The 19,805-nt window shown below is 44.0% G+C and overlaps 1 protein-coding gene and 1 long non-coding RNA gene across 2 annotated transcripts in view; one reads left to right on the top strand and one right to left on the bottom strand.

Moving 5' to 3' along the window:
- Positions 1–216: 216 nt before the first annotated feature.
- On the bottom strand, positions 217–11,323 carry Gm30590. Its single transcript, XR_374984.2, has 2 exons — positions 10,977–11,323; positions 217–349 (listed from the first exon to the last, which is right to left on the bottom strand). It is a non-coding gene; the product is annotated as a predicted gene, 30590 (long non-coding RNA).
- Rnf24 (ring finger protein 24) overlaps positions 11,263–19,805 on the top strand; it is a 54,405-nt gene continuing 45,862 nt past the window's right edge. Inside the window, exon 1 of the mRNA NM_178607.4 lies at positions 11,263–11,419. The gene's annotated coding sequence lies outside the window, so the exon portion shown is untranslated. The remainder of the gene's footprint in view (positions 11,420–19,805) is intronic.

The following is a 19,805-nucleotide window of genomic DNA, read 5'->3' as shown; positions in this document are numbered from 1 at the left end:
CTGCTTTCTTCCCCTGTCTCCCCTTTCCTTTGTTTTGGAACGAGCTGCTGGTGACTGGGAGCTATGTGGGTAGGTTAGACAGACTGAATTGGAGGAAGAAGAAACCTACCAAAGTTCCCTTTTGTTAAGTAAGCTGTGGGTGATAGGTGCATCCCACTCCAGTTCCTTCCATTTGAACTTGACCCAAGAATCAAGTAGGAAAAAAGGCCATGACAGTTGGGTGGAAAATCAGGAGGAAGACATTGTGGCTATGGTGGTATACCAAGGGTGGTGTCAGTTGCAGGAGCAGCGTCGCCAATAGCTAGGGGAGCTGAGGTGGACAGCTTGCTTGGCTTCCACAGATGGTCATCTGCACTCAAAGGAGAGATGGAAGTCAGTGGAGGCTAGAGTTAGCCTCATCATCACCCAGGAAAATGATGCTGGGGGCTGTTCCACAAAGATGCTTAGTTAAGTTCCCAGAAGGATTGAGTCCCAGTTGGGCCCAGCAGTAACTGGACCATGAATGCATTTTCTTTCCTGTCTTCATTCCCTCCCTCTCCTGGTTTCTTCATGCCTGTATCCTGAGATCATTTCCCAAATAAATCCTCTGCATCTATATCCCCATTTCAGGGTCAGTTCTTTGGAGAATCCACAAGAAGACAAGTATTTGTTTCAAAGGTGAATCTAAGCAGTTTGTGTCACTCCTAGAAGATTGTCTCATTGGTTTTCTGCATCTGTAGCTGGCCTGGTCTAGGAAGCTCCCAAATATGACCCTGACCATACTATGCTTCCGGAATTCTGAGTTCTTTTTAGATGACTGGGCAGGCCTGTGCGGATACCAAGAAAGCAAGGTGGTTTGTTGATGGTTGGGAAAAGAGGCTCCCTCTTTCCCTATCTCTGAAGGTCTTCCATTTGAACTCAACCCAAGAACCAAGTAGGAAGATGAGGCCATGAGTTGGGTGGAAAATTCAGGGAGGAAGAAATTGTGGTGGTGGTGGTGGTGGTGTGGTGTGGTGTGGTGCACAGCCTGGCCCAAAGACATCATGCACATGTGTGCTTAGGATTCCTCCCCATTGGGAATGCTTCAGTCATGTACACATACCTTACACTGAGTGAACTCATGGCCTCATCTTCCTACTTGGTTCTTGGGTTGAGTTCAAATGGAAGACCTTCAGAGATAGGGAAAGAGGGAGCCTCTTTTCCCAACCATCAACAAACCACCTTGCTTTCTTGGTATATGCACAGGCCTGCCCAGTCATCTAAAAAGAACTCAGAATTCTGGAAGCATAGTATGGTCAGGGTCATATTTGGGAGCTTCCTAGACCAGGCCAGCTACAGATGCAGAAAACCAATGAGACAATCTTCCTTCCAGGAGTGACACAAACTGCTTAGATTCACCTTTGAAACAATTACTCTCTCTAGATACAAGAGTCATAACTAGCAAGATGTCCACGTGGCCTTCAAGGGGAGAAGCACCCTCAGGAGGGATTTTTTTTTTCTTCAAATTCTTAGAATGCAAGGACTTGGGGAATCCGAAAAGATACTACCTGGCTCTCACTTAAACGATGGGCTTATTCAGCTGGCCCAGCCTAAGAGGTTAAAGCATTACATACCTGACCCTTGAAGGGATCATTAAGAACTCTGAATAATTACACAGTCAAGTGACTATAAGGAAGACATTTTTCTAGTGACTGTATTAGTTACTTTTCTGTTGCTCTAGTAAAACACCATGACTAGGCAATTGATAGAAGGGAGTGTGTATTCAGGTGTACAGCTCCCCAGGGCTGAGAGTTCTCTGTGCCTGGGAAGTGTAACGGTGGGAGAGGGAGCTGAGAGATCACATGGTTTACTGCAAGCACAAAGCAGAGTGCGCAAACTGGAAATGAGGTGAGACTTTACACTCTAAACACACACCAGTGATCTACTACCTCCAGCAACCACCTCTCCAAACTGCTGTATTAGCTACTAAGACTCCATCTAGCTTGGGAACTTCAGGAGACACATTTAGACTATAACAAGGCAATAGAAATCACCGTAGACCTACACAGTGAAGTCTTCCCTACCTCTCCCCTGTTCATCATGTGGACCAAGAAGTCCAGATAGCCTAGATAAGTGGGGACACTTGGGAATGGTGGCTGAAGTAAATAGATCCTACATATCATTAAGCAAATAGAATCACAAATGGGCAAGTGACTCTTTAATCAGACATACCAGGAGACCAAAATCTCTAATTCTCCTCCAAGATAAAAGACAGTCCTTTTCTACAGAAAAAGAAGTACAATCCTAACTTATGTTGTGGACATTGTGAGGTTGCCCTGTCTCAGAGAGACTTTCTTTCTAACCTCATGGGTGGTTGGAATATGTTTGGCCCAAGGGGTGGCACTATTAGGAGATGTGGCCTTGTTGGAATAGGTGTGGCCTTGTTGGAATAAGAATGTCACTGTGGGGATGGGCTTTGAGACCCTCCTCCTTGCTGTCTGGAGGACAGTCTCCTTCTGCCTGCCTTAGGATCAAGATGTAGAACTCTCAGCTCCTTCTCTAGCACTATGTCTGCCTGAAAGCTGCCATGTTTCCCACTATGATGATACTGGGCTGAACCTCTGAAACTGTTAAATGATGCTCTTTAAAAAAAAAGTTGCCTTGGTCATGGTGTCTCTTCACAGCAACAGAAACCCTAACTAAGACAGAAATTGGTACCAGGGACTAGGGTACGAATTTCAGGCTGTGAGAGGCCTGACCATGTTTTTGTTTGGAGGAATGTGGATTTGGGGGCTTTGGATTTGGATCTGTGGGAAGCAGTGGAATGCTTTACATGGGGTTTAATGGTCCATCCTAGTAGAAATATGAAAGACATTGGTGCTGAGGGTGATTTGAACTGTGTAGCCCTTGCTCTAGAGGTTTCAGAGGAGAGGAAGTTTAGTATGTTGCCTGGAGATCATTCTTATGATGTTTTGATGAAGATGTGGCTGTTCTTCTGCCTTCTTCTGAAGAGTTTGCCTGAGGTTTAGGTGAAGAGATTCACATTAATTGCATTAACAAAGGAAGTCTCAAAAAATTCCAGCATAGACTTTGTCCTCTGGTATACTCTCACAAAGAGTGTTTTGACCAAGTGTAGCAAATTTAGAAAGGAAAAATGTAAAATGTATGGTTCAATTATTAAAGGGTCACCAGGAGGTGCAATGCAGCTAAATACTGTGTTCAAGAAAATAGATTAAGGGGGTGATGACTTTGGGGCTAGTTGAACAATGAGTAGTTATATAATTATGGCCTGGTTATTGCTCTCATTTGAACACAAGGAGATATGACTGTGTGTCAAATTGACATGGGATGACACAAGCTTTTGATCTGGATCTTGAGGCATAGTGGCCATGAACAGCTTAGGTCCAGGCATGGTGGTACACACCTTTAATCATAGCATTCAGGAGACAGAGTCATGAAGATCTCAGAGTTCAAGATCTGTCTACAAAGCAAGTTCTAGGAACTCCAAACTTAAGCAGTGAAGGAGTTGGAAAACAGAAAAGCTAGTGATAATGTAATAGAACAAGGGGGTCATGTTCCAGCCCCAGCAAGCAGCAGAACTCAGCAGCTTCAGTCATGTGGTTCTGGCTTTCCAGTCAAGGACAGAAGGGACAAATGATGCTGGTTAATTGGAGCTTGGATATTATCAGTGATTAAGATGAAACCAACATCATTGAGGTGAAATCTTCTGGGAAGTGTTTGCTGAGATAAAATCTAGTCTTGGTAATGTATGGGTCACCCAAGTGGTACTGATTTTGAAGGTATGAAGGTCTCATAGAGAGAAACTGAGGCTTGGCACTGTGAGAGTCCAGGAAAGGCCATTGGTGAAGGTGCAGTCTCAGTTGCAGTTGATGGCCCAGGATTGAAGGGGCCATGCAAAGAAGTTGAGGCTTGGTACCATGAAGGGAGCCTATGAGAGGCTATTGGTAAAGCCTATTGCAGCAGAAAACCTTAGCATATAGGAGAAGCCAGTAAGATGGGATGATCACCAAGAACAGCAGCAGCAGTGGAGTGGAGTCAAACAGAGCCTAGAGTGCTACAGAGGGCAGAGCTGGAAAAGTAACTCAAGCTCTTTGGAGGAACCCAAAAAATCATGTGTGGATCCTAAATATTGGAACAAGAAGCTGTACAGTTGAAGTTGCCTTGGATACCCCAATATATTAGAAGTGCCAGAGGCATGGGATACCTGCTGTAAAAAGTTGCTTAACAGAGCATGGAACCAGCCTGAGAGAAAGAAGTTGTTACTGTCAACAAAGATGAAGGGAGTTGTAGATATGAAGAGTGCTTTGACATTAGACATGGAGGTGCAGCATTTGGAGTTTGCCCAGCTAGTTTCCTGTCTTGGTTTGGTCCAGTGTTTCCTCACTATGACATTTTGTAATGGTAATGTTTATCCTGTGATGTTGGGAGTACATAGTCTTTTTATTTTGATTTCACAGTTTTGTTTTGTTTTGTTTGTTTGTTTGTTTGTTTTCAAGACAGGGTTTCTCTGTGTAGCCCTGGCTGTCTTGGGACTCAACTCTGTAGACCAGGCTGGCCTCAAACTCAGAAATTCGCCTGCCTCTGCCTCCCAAGTGCTGGGATTAAAGGCATGTGCCACCACTGCCTTGATTTCACAGTTAAGAGATTGCATGAATCTCAGAGGAGACTTAGAACTTTGGACTTTTGAGAGTGTTATAGACTATGAGAAGTTCTGAAGTTGGACTAAATGTATTTTGCCTTATGCTATAGCTACGTATAGCCCACATAGACTCATGTGTTTGAACAAGCGTGTGGGGGCTAAGAGAAAAATAACTCAGCCTTCTTCTCTATGGAACCTTTCTGAGCTACCAGCAAACATCACCTCCCCAGACAACCACCATATATCCACTGTTCACCAGACTGAGGACATACGTGTCCTGAGAAGACACTCCTGCTTCTGCAACTGAAATGTTCACAGTCTGTGGGAGAGACAATATGCAACTGAGTAGAGACTTCAAAGGGTACCCAATGCCAAGACAGAAATGGGTACAGGTGGAGATTCTCAAAGAAGGTGGGAGTGGGTGGGAGTGTTTGTCAGTGGGTAGAAACAAAAAGACATCATTTAAAAGTAACATTTTATGCCCAGAATGGTGGCACACACCTGTAATCTCAGCACTGGGGAGCCAGAGGCAGGAAGATCTCTGTGAATTCTAGGCCATCCTGGTCTACATAGCAATTTCCAGGCCAGCTATAGCTGCACAGTAAGACCCAGACTAAAATAGCAACAACAACAATAGCAAGAATAAAATGTGTTTTAAAATACTTAATCATAATACACTGTGTATATGTATACAACTGCTAACAAATAAATAAAAACTAAGGAAAAGATGCACACAAGCTGGAGAGAGGACTCAGCAGTTAAAACATGCTTGCTGCTTTTTTAGAGGACTGCAATCTAATTCCCAATAGCATGTTAGATGACTTAAAAACTGCCTATAATTCCAACTCCAAAGGATCTGATGACCTCTTCTGGCCTCCACAGGCACTTCTCAATGCACTTGGACCTTCAAATAAATAAACAAATAACAAAATATAATATGATCTTTTTATTTATTCAAAAAAAGAAAGAAAGAGAGAGAAGCAAAGAAGGAAGGAAGGAAAGAAGGAAGGAAGGAAGGAAGGAAGGAAGGAAGGAAGGAAGGAAGAAAGGAAGAAAGGAAGAAAGAAAGAAAAAGAAAGAAAGGAAGGAAGGAAGGAAGGAAGGAAGGAAGGAAGAAAGAAAGAAAGAAAGAAAGAAAGAAAGAAAGAAAGAAAGAAAGAAAGAAAGAAAGAAAGTTAGTTCATCTAAATCCAGGGTTTCTACCCTGTCTTTGGCCATTCAGTTCCTCAATAAAAGACACAATGTTCATATTTATAATAAGTCTTAATCAGCACTACAGCTGGGCTATTAGACTCTATTTTCCCATCAATAACCCCAAATTATAATTTACCATGTTCTGTCTGGGCTGCTCTTAACTTCAATTGGCCAGCCCTCATGGCCGTGCTTTCATGACTCCCCTAACCCATGGCTACTTCCTCCTCTCTCCCACCTTCTCTCTCTCCTCATGGTTCTCCTCATGGTCCAAGCCTGGGAACCCTAAGCCAAGCCTAACACAATTCTTCCCAGCTATAGGCGGTAGGCATTTTTATTTACCAATCAGGGATAACTTGGGGGCGTGGTCACATAGAGTCACTTGGGTCTACAGTAGATTCTCTCATCCTGTATGCAGCCAGGCCTTGGGGACCAATATTTAGCATTACAGCATATAGCAAAGGACCAACCCTCAACACACAGACACACTGTATAATAAAATAAACTGTTTTTTAAAAGATTAATTTTTGGTTCACAGTAAAAATAAGAGGAAACTACAAAGATTTTTCTTATACCAAGATTTCTTAAACTTTTCTCACTCACAATCCCTTCTTGCCTAAGATTTTTTTATGCAATCCCACGAAATAGGTACATAATCTGTGCAGATATATAAGCACACCACTTCAACACTATTGATAATAAATCACAACAATTATTTTAAAACAATTCTTTGGTACACATGGAATTGTACCACTTATTAAGGACAAAAGTAAGTTTGCATACTACAATGATGTGTTTTATATAAGGAATTGATCTTAAGGGAGCCTTGGAGATGGCTTAGTGGGTAAAGGTGTTTGCTATACAAACCTGATAACTTGAACTTGATACCTAGAACCTGTCTGTAATGCAGGAGAGAACGGATTCCCAAAGTTATCCTTGACATGCATTCACACATCATGGTGTGTGAATACCCCTCCCCTAACACCATAGACACTATTAATAGATAGGAATAAAGATTGGCCTAATATTTGATTTTATAAGACACAGAACTTCTTCAACATTTTTACTGATTTCTTCATTTTTTAAAATTTATCATTCTTGTGTGCATATGTATTATGGTGTATGTGTGAAAATGAGAGTGTGTGCTCGTGTCAACGCATGTATATGGAGATAAGAGCACCACATTCGGGAGTCTGTTTTCTTCCTCTGTGAGGTCCTGGGGTCAAACTCAGGTCATCAAGTTTGTATATCAAGTACCCACTGAGCTATCCTGAAGCCTGATTGCTATTTTCTTTTTATGATTATTAGTATTGACACTGTCATGTTGCATAAAGACGTAGTACCAAATGTTACATGTATGTTACATGTATGCATAAGGCCATTTCAGAAACTGTTGGGTGTTGTGTGTTCAGAATCAAGACTTTAGTGAAGCCGGGCAGTGGTGGCACATGCCTTTAACCCCAGCACTTGGGAGGCAGAGGCAGGCGGGTTTCTGAGTTCAAAGCCAGACTGGTCTTGTGAGAGAGTTTCCAGGACAGCCCAGGGCTACACAGAGAAACCCTGTCTCCAAACAAACAAACAAACAAACAAAGACTTCAGTGAAGCTGCCCAAGGCAACACGGGTTAGGGATGCCAGAAATAGCCCAGACTCATGTGCTGGCTTTTGAATGGATTTTCAGCTACTGCATATTCAGAAACCGTTGACTGTTGTGGGTTTTTCCATGACCCCTACATTCAGTGTGGATCACTACCCACGGTTTGGGAAGTTGGGCCTTAAATAGCTTCCTCCATCCCCAACCTCCAGCTTTGCAGTGGAATATTCATTATAGCTGATGACCCGTCACTGGTATATCATTACCATCTAGAATCCATACTTCACTCTTGTTGACATCCATTCTACAGGTCTGCACAAATGTGTGACTTGTGTTTGCCATCATAATAGTGTCATTCAGGGCATTTCCGGTGCTCTAAAAATTCTCTGTGCATTTAAAAAAGGAAACAGGTTTTTTTTTTTTTTTTTTTTCCTGTGTTGCTAGATAAGTGTTGCTTTTCTAGGAGAGGGACCAGCGGCAACAGTTGCGGAGTGAAAAGGTGCTGTGCTGCTCTAGAAACAGCTGCAAAATGAGGCTCAAGTGCCAGACTGGGAAGAGCAAATGAGAAAGCCAGACAGCAGAGTGGCACAGGCACATCAGTTTTAAAGAGAGAGCTTGAGAGAGAGACGATAGGTTTGCATGAGAATGGGCTGCAGAGTCTGAGCAGCCCAGGGGAAAGGTGAGGAGGTCTGCTTTGTGCCAAAGTGAAAGGTGCCATCAGCAAGCCTGGGTCCAAAAGGCAGGAAGGGAGGGGATCACCCCCAGCGTCCTGGTTTAAGGGGCAAGGGAGGAAGTGGTCTCCGCAGACTGATTCAGAATAAGCTTTATTAGGAGAGAGGGCCTCAAGACCATGGAGGGCCATTCTCAGGCTTAAGGCAAGAGAGCATCAGCAGGGACAGGTCATCATTTCAGAGACAACATGACCAGACCTCAGAGAGAGGGGGAGAATATGCCCTTCTAGTGCTCGGAGAGGAGCCTCATCAGTAGAGACAGCTCAACTGGGAAACACAGAACACAGGGCTGCCACATCCAACAAGACAGACATCCAGGGAAGAGTCTTCAGATGACCCCAAACAAGGGAGTTTTGTGGGGTTTTTTGCAGTATATTTTACTTATTCTTTGATGGTTTCATACATGTATATAGATCATATCCACCCCTCAATTTCTCCCATCCCTTAAACTCCCCAGTCCATCTCCTTCCCACCTACATGCATCCTCTCCCTCTCCCCCTCCCTCCCCTTCTCCTTCTTCTCTCTCCCCTCACTGAGCCTAATTAAGTACTCCCCACAACAGTGTAGGTAGGGTATCATTCACTGGATCATAGGCAACATACTAGCAGACGTATTTCTAAAGAAAATTGATTTCCCAGCAGCTGTCAACTACCAAGAGCTTCTCAGTTGCGGTGGGGTGGGATGTGAATCCCCCTCCACCCATGCCAGGATGCTCACTGGCTAAATCTCACGCAGGTAAGCACAGGGTCACAAATGCCATGACTGTGTCACACTCAGAAGAAAGCATTTCACGACATTCCTTCCCACCACTGGCTCTGCATTCTTCTGGCCCCTCCTACATGATATTCCCTGAGCCTTGGGGTCATAATAGATGTCCTGTTTAGGACTAAGCATCCAATAGTCACTTATTCTTAGTTCTCTGACCACTTATGGATCTCTGCACTAACTGCTGCCACTGCAAACAGAAGGTTCTCTGTCCAATCTTGGGATCAGCACTAATCTATGGTTACACATATAAATATTTAGGATGCAGCTTAACAATATGAACATTTAGCAGAACAACAGTACTTAGATGCCCCTAGGGTCTGTGACCTCCCCAGCCACTTGCTTTTGACCAAGTTTACAGTATCAAGTATGAATTCCTCCCTGTGAGGCAGGCCTCAAGTCCAATCAGAAAGTATTCAGCTAAACCACAATGGTCATTGCTATTGCACCAGTGGGCAGGTCTCGACTGACAGATCAGTGTAGTAGCTCTAATCCTGTTCCCAGCAAGACCATTGTTTCAGTTTGCTCCCCTAGTGCTGTGATAAAACACCATGACCAGAACAACTTGGGCAGGAAAGGGTTTATTTGGCTTACATTTACAGGTAATAAATAGGCCATCATTGAGGGGAGTCAGAAAAGAACTCAAAGGAGGGATTAGAAAGAAAGAGTTGGTGCAGAGGCCATGGAAGGGTGCTGCTTACTGGCTTGCGCCCTATGGCTTGCTCATAGCAACCAGGACCACCTGGCCAGGTGTGATACCACCCACAGTGGTTCATGCCCTCTCATGTCAACCAGTAATCTAGAAAATGTTCTGCAGACTCACCTACAAGCAATCTAATGGAAGCATCTTCTCGATTGAGGCTTCTCTTCCCAGATAGCACTAGCTGTGTGGATATGACATAAAGCTCTAGCCAGTACAACCACTGACATATTTTCCAAAGGAGATTCCTGGTGTGTATAGGTTTACAGTCGGTGGCAGGTGATATGCTTACAAGGGGTGGGTCCTCCCACATCAATCATTAATCAAGCATATGCCCCACAGAGGTGCCTTCAGTCCAGCCTGAAGGAGGTAATTCTTCAACTGGGGTAACCTCTCCCCGGACAACTCTAGTTTGTGCGACACTTCTCTTGAATGCAGTAAAAGAAAGCCTGAGATAGTAATCCAAGCCCTTGAGTATCTTCACTCACGTGGCCTGCAGCTCCGTTGTAGTGTGTCCTGAATATTTCTTTCTTTCTTTTTTTTTTTATTTTGCTTTGCTGCTCCCCCCCCCCCCCTTGCTTTGCTTCAACTAAATTTTCTTGCTACTTTTACACATCGGTGAGAGCTTTTATTTCAATTCCTTGAACAAGAGACCAAGAATATGAAAGCTTTGTACCCTAATGTCGGTACTGATCTGCCTTAGCCTATGTGCCAAGGTGACAGAATTAGGTAGGACTTTTAAGCTGGCAACAACACAGCAGGGATCCTGAGAGCAGAGGTAGAAGGGGGGCGGGGGAAGGAGGGGGAGAGGAGGGAAGAGGAGGGCAGGGGAGAGGTGGGGAGGAGAGAAGGGAAATAGCTCACAGGTGTTGGCCTGATTTGGAGAGAGAGGAAGTTGGGTCGAGGGTCTGTGATTAAACATTCTGAGTCCTTCTTACTTCCCCTTTCCTAGGAAATGTATGGTTTACTAAAGCTGGAGGAATGGGCTGGTGGGCATTTTCCATGATGAATTTAAAGTCACAAACTAGTTATGGTTTATAGAAGGATTGGGGGCGGGGGGGGGGGGGGAAATACCTCCCAGGGAAATGGGAAGTTAAGGGAGGGAGGCCTGAGGTGCGGTACCCACACCCTCTGCTAATCCGTTTTAGCAGTGGTAGCTATGAGAACTCCTGCATGCTTTCGCTGACCTGCTAGAATTTAGGCAAGGGCTCAGTGCTCCCAAATCCTGAGTCAGTTTGTCTGTAGTGTAGAATAGGAGCTGGGGGTCGAGAGTAATGAGTAGATGTAATTAAATAAAGGACACACTGTTTCTTAAATATATTTCCTTCCACTGTCTGTACAGGCGCAGCAGGTGGAAGATCTAACTAGGGGTACCTCACCTTTGAGGACTCTTGGGCCGGATGCTACGAGAAGCGAAGCTTTACTTTTTTAACTCTTACGAACGTCCACATACACGGAAAACACTACACAGCGGAGAAGATATGAACCTTATAGCTGGGCATCACGAATCAATCCTCTAGAGCAGCCAGTAGCCCAGCGGAAGGGACGCCGCGCCTGCGCACTTGCCGACAATGAAGCCGCGCGCCCTCAGTGAGGAGGCGGGACTTGCCCGGGCATCCGGGTCCCACACCCCGCCCCCGCGGCATGAATGAGAGGCGCGGCGCCGCCCCTCCCCCGCCGGGCCCGCCCCTCGCCGGGGCCGCAGCTAAGCAGTCGCTACCGCCAGCTCAGCGGCTCGGACTCACGGACGCGGCTCTAGCAGTTCACCGCAAGAAGCTGACTCCGGGCGCCGCCGCCCGCACGCCCGCTGCCCGTCGCCCGGGTGAGTGAGGGGAGGGCTGGGCCTGAGCGCCGCGCGGCTGAGGCTGAAGCGCAGGCTCCGCAGGTCCGGCTCTGGGATGCTGAGGGCAGCGCGCCGGCCTCGCACCCCCTCCGAGACCGGGGTCCGTGGGTTAGTCCCCACATACAGGCACAAAGGGCGGCGCGGGCTGTCACCCGGAGGTCACCTCGGGCTGGGCCCGGGCGGGGGAGGCGGGATGGGCGGAGGATGGAGGAGCCGCTGCCTCTGCGTCGGTGGTGGGGACCGACGCTGGTCTCGGGGGGTGCGGTGTGGCAGTGGTTTTCTGGTCCCGAGCCACTCCTTCTTTTGTGGTGCTTGTCTCGTGCCTGGTTGTCACACCGTGCAAGGCACACTGAGACCTCTCTGGTTGGCTTATTTATTAATGAAAGTCATATGGCGGCCTCATCATTTGTGGGTGGGGGGCGTGCGTGCACCCACAGGCCAGAGAATTAGTGACCCTGCTTTGTTTCCGGAGACCTTAGTGGTGTGTGTCCTGTGAAATGAGACCGTCTGAGATCGTCGTAAAGGGCAGAAGGAAAAGAGGTGTAAAGATAACTTCATCTTTACCCCTTCGTCTCTGGTGTTATTTCAGATAACAGGTCTTTTGGTGTTTCGTTGTTTCTCATTGTAAAACCAGTGGGTCTGTTCATTGAAAGTGTGAGTCTGCATTCTTATGTCTCTGTATATTTAGAACACTTTCTTTTACGATTAATGGTGATCTATTTACGTAGCGGCGGTACGCCGGCATCCTGAACATTGTTTTCTGGGCTTAGTTCATGATAATAGGTCTTTGTGCTTGTGTACCTATCTATAGGAATACTCCCAATATATCTAGGGCACTGCTTTCCCCACTCTTCCATACAGACAGATTATGTTTCTTGCCTTTCTGCTCTAATAAGAGGTGGTCTAGCAGGTTCTTTCCACCTTCTTGTCAGTCCGGTCGTCGCCCTCCCCGCCCCCGCCCCGCACCCCTTAATGCTTTGGCAAAGGATATTACCTAAATATTACCGTGGTATGCACCCTAGCTTTGATCTGAATTTTTGTGTGTTTGGTTGTGCAGCCTAGCTGAACAGATCATCTTACATGACTTATCAGAAAGCACCCCTTTTTTCCTCCATTGTTTGTCTTCATTCCCCCTCGCCCCTGCTCCTGGTTCCCCCCTTCTCCGTCCCCAAAGAGGCTAGGAAGCGCTGCTGGGTTCCATAGGCTTTAACTTGATAGGGTGTGTTCACTTAGACAGTTAAAAAGAGGTATTTAAGATAGGCAGGTGTGGCCGAAAATGCCTTCTCTGGACTTGGGAGGAAGAGGCAGTAGGATCTCTGTGGTTTCAAGGCCAGTCTGATTTACATAGTAATTTCCAGGCCATAACACAGAATGAGACCTTGTCTCAATAAACAACAAACTTTTCCTTGTTATCTTGTTTTAAGCAAGATTATTTGAATTTTAGAAGATAGTTATTACTCTAGTTGGATAATGATATTTTTGTTTCTTTTTTACCCTTCTAATTTTGTAGAGTGAAAAAGCACATTTTTGAAATATTTTTGTTATGATCTTTTGATTCAAAATAGTGGAGGTAAAAAAAATGCAGTTTATATATGAATAATTGAGTGGGTTCAGTTTTCTTTAAGATTCTCTTCAAGATTACTTATTTTTGAGTCACATATATTTTCATCCCTGGTAAAATTTCAGTACAAAATGACATGTAAACCTCCACAACATCTGTTTATGTATAGACTCTGCCTGAAACATTTGCTTTTAATTTGAAGGAAAGTTTCCACTGGTTGGATGACAATCCATTATTCTTAATGAAATTCTTGCTTTATGCATCTTTCTTTCGTGAACTGTGGGTCACAATCCAATATGGGATTGCATAACTGTGGGAGTCACAAACATTAGCAATCAAAAGTTTCTGAATGTTAAGTGATCAGAAATTAATTCAAGGGACCAAACACGAAGTACTTGCTTAGCATGCACAACACCCTGGATTTGATCCCTTGGACGGAATTAACTAGATTTGCTGGCCCATACCTGTAATCCATCTCCCTTTGGGAGATTGACTATATAGTGAATTTGAGGCCAGTCTGGGATACAAGAGATCCTGACGAGACCCTGCTAAAATAATAATAATTCGCAACCAAACACGTAATAGATCTTCGATGTGTTGGTATCACACAGGACTTCCCTGCAGCCTTGCTTTGGTAGGCCTGGTACCTCACATGCTGTTGTAGTACACTCTGCCAGGGAATGTGGCCTGAATAGCCTCAGGTCAGACTCTAGGCTATTGTCCCTTACAATCACCGTGGTTTTGTTTGTTTTGTTTGTTTGTTTGTTTCTGTTTTTTTTCTGAACATAGAAAGTTTTATGAACCTACAGAAACATTAAAAGCTGGGTGTATGGTGATCGCCTTTAACCTCAGCACTCAGGAGGGAGAAGCAAGGTGGACCTCTTTGAATTCCAGGGCAGCTAGGACTACATAATACAGATCAGTCTCAAGCAAACAAAAGACATAATGGTTTAATAAAAGAAAAACAGGCTTACTATTTTCCCACTGTCATTCCTCTCAGCATGTAAGTATAACATTACTGTACCTGGGACTGAAGAGGTTGCTCAGTGATGAGTACATCTGCTCTGGCAAGTAAGTTTACATACCCACACAGGCTGCTGGCTCACACCTTTAATCCCAGCAAAGACCAGCCTGGTCTACAGAGTGAGTTCCAGGACAGCCAAGGCTACACAGAGAAACCTTGTCTTCAAAAACTAATCAAAACCAAAACAAGAACAAAACTTTAAAGAAAGAGCAAAATACGGAATGTATTGTGTTTAAATATTTATCTTTTGGCTTTGTTTTTGTTTTTTTTGAGACCCATCTCACTGCATAGACCTCACAGTGATCTGTATGCTTGCCTCTACCAACCAAGTGGTGGGATTAAAGGCATCCACAGCCATACCTGGCTTGAAGTGGTAATTTGAAAAAAAAAAAAAAAATCAAATAGTCAGGAAGCAGCAGCAGGCTTCTATCACAGATAGATTTCTGTGAGTTCAAGGCCAGCCAGGGTTAAATACAACTCAAACAAAAAGCTGTTTGAGTTGCTAACTTGAATTTCATCCAAAAAGAAATATATTGGGCCTGGAGAGATAACTCAGTGGTTAAGAGCACTGACTGCTCTTCCAGAGGTCCTAAGTTCAATTCCCAGCAATCACATGACGGCTCACAACCACCTGTAATAGGATGCCCTCTTCTGGTGTATCTGAAGAGAGTGACTGTGTACTCATACATAAATAAATAAATCTTTAAAAAAAAAAGAAATATATTATTTGAATTTTGGCTTGGGGTTGGGTTTCCAACAACTTCAGATTGTTAGTTATTCTTCTCATTGCTCTGACAGAATACCTGACAAAAATGGCTTCAGGGAAAGGTCTGTTTGGCTGACCACGTGAGGGTATCATGATAGGGAAGTCCAAGGCAGTATGTGAGGCTGCTGGCTGCAGTGTGTCTAGCTGAGAAGCAGATATGGACCTGTGCTGATGCTCGGTTTACTTCTGGCTTGTGGGATACTGCCATTCATTCAGGCATTAAATTATTTTTCAAAATTAATGTTTTCCTGTCGTGTGTGTTTTGGTTGTTTTCCTTGCAAGTTTGTGTGTCACAGTGCTTGCCCGAGCCTTAGATCTTCTGGAACTGGTGTAGCAGACAGTTGTGAGCTGCCATGCGGGTGCTGGGAATTGAATCCCAGTGCTTTTAACTGCTAGGCTATTTTTCAGCCCAGTCCTCTTCAGGCCAACATGGGCAGGGAGCACCTTGATCGACGCATCCAGAAAGTGTGTTTGCATGTTGACTCTACGTCCCATTAAGTTGAAAGTCAACGCGAACCATCATAGATCCTAAACACCTTCCGTTTTGTACTGTGTAAAGCAGCATGTCAGCACTGATGCCATAGATCAGTCACCTGAAAATGATGATGCTCTCTCTGTGCAGAGTCAAAGCATAGCCATGTCAATATGCAAATTTCCCTTTGTCGTTAATTAGTGGTAAGAATCATGCACACCAGAGTTGTTTTTTTGTTTGTTTGTTTGTTAGGTTGGTTTTTGGGTTTTGGTTTTTTTTTTGAGACAGGGTTTCTCTGTGTAGCCCTGGCTGTCCTGGAACTCACTCTGTAGACCAGGCTGGCCTTGAACTCAGAAATCCGCCTGCCTCTGCCTCCTGAGTGCTGGGATTAAAGGCATGCACCACCACTGCCAGGCCAGAGTTGTTTTAAAATAAAATTCTTCAAAATTTATTATCAATAAATGTTTGATTTGATTTTAAACCAGTTTTATATCTATACTCTTGAGGTCACATAAAACATTTCTCAGGTAAAGGGGGATGCAACTGGAAAAATGGCCCTGCCTTGGATGACTTAAGGTTTGTTTTTGTTTTTGTTTTTAAGACATTAAATTAGTAAAGGATAACTTTTATAATTTGATAGATTTAGGTTTCACAATGTAGAATAAGTTATTTTTTTTTTTCTGTGACAGGGATTCTCTATCTAGCCTTAGCTCCTGGACCTTAGACCAGGCTGGCCTCCAACTTAGAGGTCCACCAGCCACTGCCTCCTGAGTTCTGGGATTAAAGTTGTGTGCCACTACAACTGGCTGAACTTGAATTTTCTTTTGTTTGTTCTTGGTTTTGACAGGACTTCTCAGTGTAGCTTTGACTGTCTTGGAAGTAGCTCTGTAGAGCAGGCTAGCCTCTGTCTCTCGGGTGCTGGTACTGAAGGCATGTGCCACCACCACCTGCAGAATTTAAGTTTTAAATCTCAAACACCCCCCCCCCCCGTTAGAAGATCTCAGACAGAAGCCCCTTCCCTTCCTCTCAGCAGCTCTAGAGGCCTGTCCTTAGGTCTCCTGCTTGTGCCTTCCTCACATCACAGAGCTCGCCCCTCCTTCTCTGCCTTGAGTCCTTCACCACTCACAGTTCCTGAGTGTGCCCCCTCTCCTGAATCACTAGTATTACCCAGGCCTCTCCTTGTCAGCACACAGGCATGCTCCCCCTTTCATCTTTACATACAAAATGCCAAACTTAATGAACGTTGTCTGCCTGCCACCAGTCCCTCCTGTGTCCCTGAGAGTCTCAAGTGAAAAGCATGCACTTTCTGCCTGTCTCAAGTATTACCTGCCACCCCTCACTGCTGTTGTTGACTCTAGCCCCAATAGAATGATGCCAGGGACAAGAACCTTATCTGCTCTGAAATTCAAGAGCCTACAGGATATATGAGCAGAGGGCACAGCCAATGTTTTTAGCTTAGCCAGGGAGCTCTTGTCTTTTATTTTTTCTAAGAAGAAAATTATTTCACTTTTGTTTTATTCTTTTTTTTTTCTACACTTAAGAGTTAAAAAGTTAAGCCTGATGTGAGAGTACATGCCTTTAAACCCACAACTCAGCCTGGAATACACAGCGAGTTCCAGAACAGCCAGGGACTGTTACATAGAGAAACCCTGTCTTATTATTAAAAAACAAAAATAAAAACAAAACCATCAACAACAACAACAAAAAAAGCCAGGCAGTAGTGGCGCAATGCCTTTAATCCCAGCTCTTGGGAGTCAGAGGCAGGTGGATTTCTGAGTTCAAGGCCAGCCTGGTCTACAGAGTGAGTTCCAGGACAGCTAGGGCTACACATAGAAAATTTATCTCATTAAAAAAAAATTAAAATGTTACGATAATTATATTAATATTTTACCTTACAATACATTGCATTTCTCATATGTTAATACCAGCATTCTTGGACCTGGATTCTGGCATCAGACTGGTTAGAACTGAATTCTCTCTCTATACTTTTTCACATGTGACATGTCAGTGTTTTCATTTAGTTTTTTGAGATGAGGTGGTCTCACTATGTAACTTCAAATGTGAAGTCCCCCTGCCTCCTCCCCTAAGTGCCAGGATGACCAGTGTGTTCTGTCACTCCCAGGATGGGAAGTTTCTTCATTTGTATGGTGAAAGGAATAGTACACACATACTCCCTTTATTTGTCCTGTGGGCCAAATGACATAATGAAAAATACTCGTTCTGGTACTTGGAAAGGAAGTGAACTCAATGAAAAATTATTATAACTTTCTTCAATTTATATTTCATTTTAACATATTATTTTTAAATGCTAGTAAGTAGGTTTTTTAAAATGTTCTTTTTTTCCCCCAAAGATTTATTTATTATTATATCTAAGTACACTGTTGCTGTCTTCAGACATTCTAGAAGAGGGCATCATATCTCATTACAGATGGTTGTGAGCTATCATGTGGTTGCTGGGATTTGAACTCAGGACCTCTGGAAGAGCAGTCGGTGGGTGCACTTAACCGCTGAGCCATCTCTCTCCAGCCCCAACATAATATTTTAATACTTAAAAATTACATCTATTTTTGTGTGAGTGGTATACCTATGCCATGGGGCATGTTTGGAGGCCAACAGAAATCTGTTCTCTATTATCATGTGGGCCCGGCCAAGGGGTTGAACTTAGGTCATCAGGCTTGGAGGCAGACGCCTTTCCTGTCTGAAACACCTCTTCAATAGTTTTGCTTAAAATACTTATATCCTTCTAAGATATATTGGCCATAAATAGGACGTTTTTTTTTTTTTTCTTTCTCTGGTTTTCCCAGCAACCCTCCAGTTTCTTGTCTGTTCCCTGGATTACATCATGTGATAGGTTAATAATAAAGTGATCTACAGGTGACAAACCAGCAGCTTATAGCACTTCATAGCAGTTTGGCCAATTGATAAATCATTTTGATCATTTGATAAACTAGTTTAATTTTGAGTGCTGGAGTGAGCTAGTCAGTTCCAGGAGATCCAGCACCTCACAGACACACTTACAGGAAAAACACCAATGCCCATAAAAACAAATCTTACACAATAGAGTTTGTTGTGGAGCCAGGTAATGCTTATCTGACTTGCTCCAAGATTCCTTCTTCACGGTACTCCATTGTTATTTATTACTTTTGTGTTCCTTTTGGAAACAGTTTCTCTATTGTGTAGCCCTGGCTGGCTTGGTCTCCCTGGGTCAATGAGGCTGGCCTCCAGCTCGAAATATCCTCCTACACCTGTGTGGAAAGATTGTAATCACGTGCTGAAGCTTTCAGATGCTCAGTGGATTTGCTTCTTCCTTCCTTCCTTTCTCTCTCTCTCTCTTTCCTTCCTTCCTTCCTTCCTTCCTTCCTTCCTTCCTTCCTTCCTTCCTTCCTGTTATTTGAGACAGTATTTAGTGTAACCCTGGCAAGCATTGAACTTGGAAGATGACCTCAAACTCCAGATTCTCCGTTCTCTACTTCTAAAATGCTAGAATTATAGATAAATGCCATCATACACGGCAAATAGCTTCCTTTTTTTCCCCAAGTAAATGTAAGATCTTCTCTTTACTTGCTAGCAAGCCTGGCAGAATGATAGATGTAGCAGTTCAGCATACTTTGAGAAGCCACACGAAGGATATGGACAGGCTGTAAATAAATGTCCCTCTAGAAAGGACTAGGTCTTACTAGGCTTAAAGAATCTGTTTCTATGTGTTAAGTTATTTTGTTTTTTTTTTTTTTTAAAGATTTATTTATTTATTATATGTAAGTACACTGTAGCTGTCTTCAGACACTCCAGAAGAGGGAGTCAGATCTTGTTACGGATGGTTGTGAGCCACCATGTGGTTGCTGGGATTTGAACTCCTGACCTTTGGAAGAGCAGTCGGGTGCTCTTACCCACTGAGCCATCTCACCAGCCCCTATTTTGTTTGTTTTTTAGTTTTTCTCATTGTTTGTCTTAATTTTTTACCTTGGAAGTTTACTTAACAACCATGGGCCTTTTGAAGCAAGAACATTTTTTCGTTTTAGAAATGGTTTCTTGAGTTAATTTGGGTAGTTACTCTACTTCTTTCTTATCTAGACACATAATGGGAACTCTTATACTCTGAGCGTCTCAGACCTCAGAATGTAGTGCCGTGTAAATTGTGGGTTTTAAAAGAATGTCAGATGGTTGAAAAGGCATTGTGAGCTCTCCAGCTAGTGTGGTCCTTGAGAGCCAGCTGGATAAACCTTCTCTGCTCTGGAGGTAAGAACTAGACACTTTGTTCCGTGCCAGCTGGACCATGAATATCTGGCCAGTGGCCTTATTTTGGGTTGGCCACTCTTGGAAAGCCAGCCTGGGTTTTCCATCCACCAAGGATAGTCATGCCAGAGTTAGTTGCTTGTTCCAGGCCTCCCTCTGTGGTATCTACTTCAGGGAGTGAAGCAGGCCTGCAGTGTTAAGGAAGAGAAGCCACTGGGTACTGGAAGTGTACCCTGTGTTATGAATTGCTTGGGGGAAAGCTCAGTGCAATCTGCATTTTTATGAATTTAATGCTAAGGATAGAAGACT

Source organism: Mus musculus, chromosome 2 (assembly GCF_000001635.26).
Source record: "Mus musculus strain C57BL/6J chromosome 2, GRCm38.p6 C57BL/6J".
Classification (NCBI taxonomy): domain Eukaryota; kingdom Metazoa; phylum Chordata; class Mammalia; order Rodentia; family Muridae; genus Mus; species Mus musculus.
Note: the sequence above shows the minus strand (reverse complement) of the source record. Positions and strands in the feature narration are given on the sequence as shown.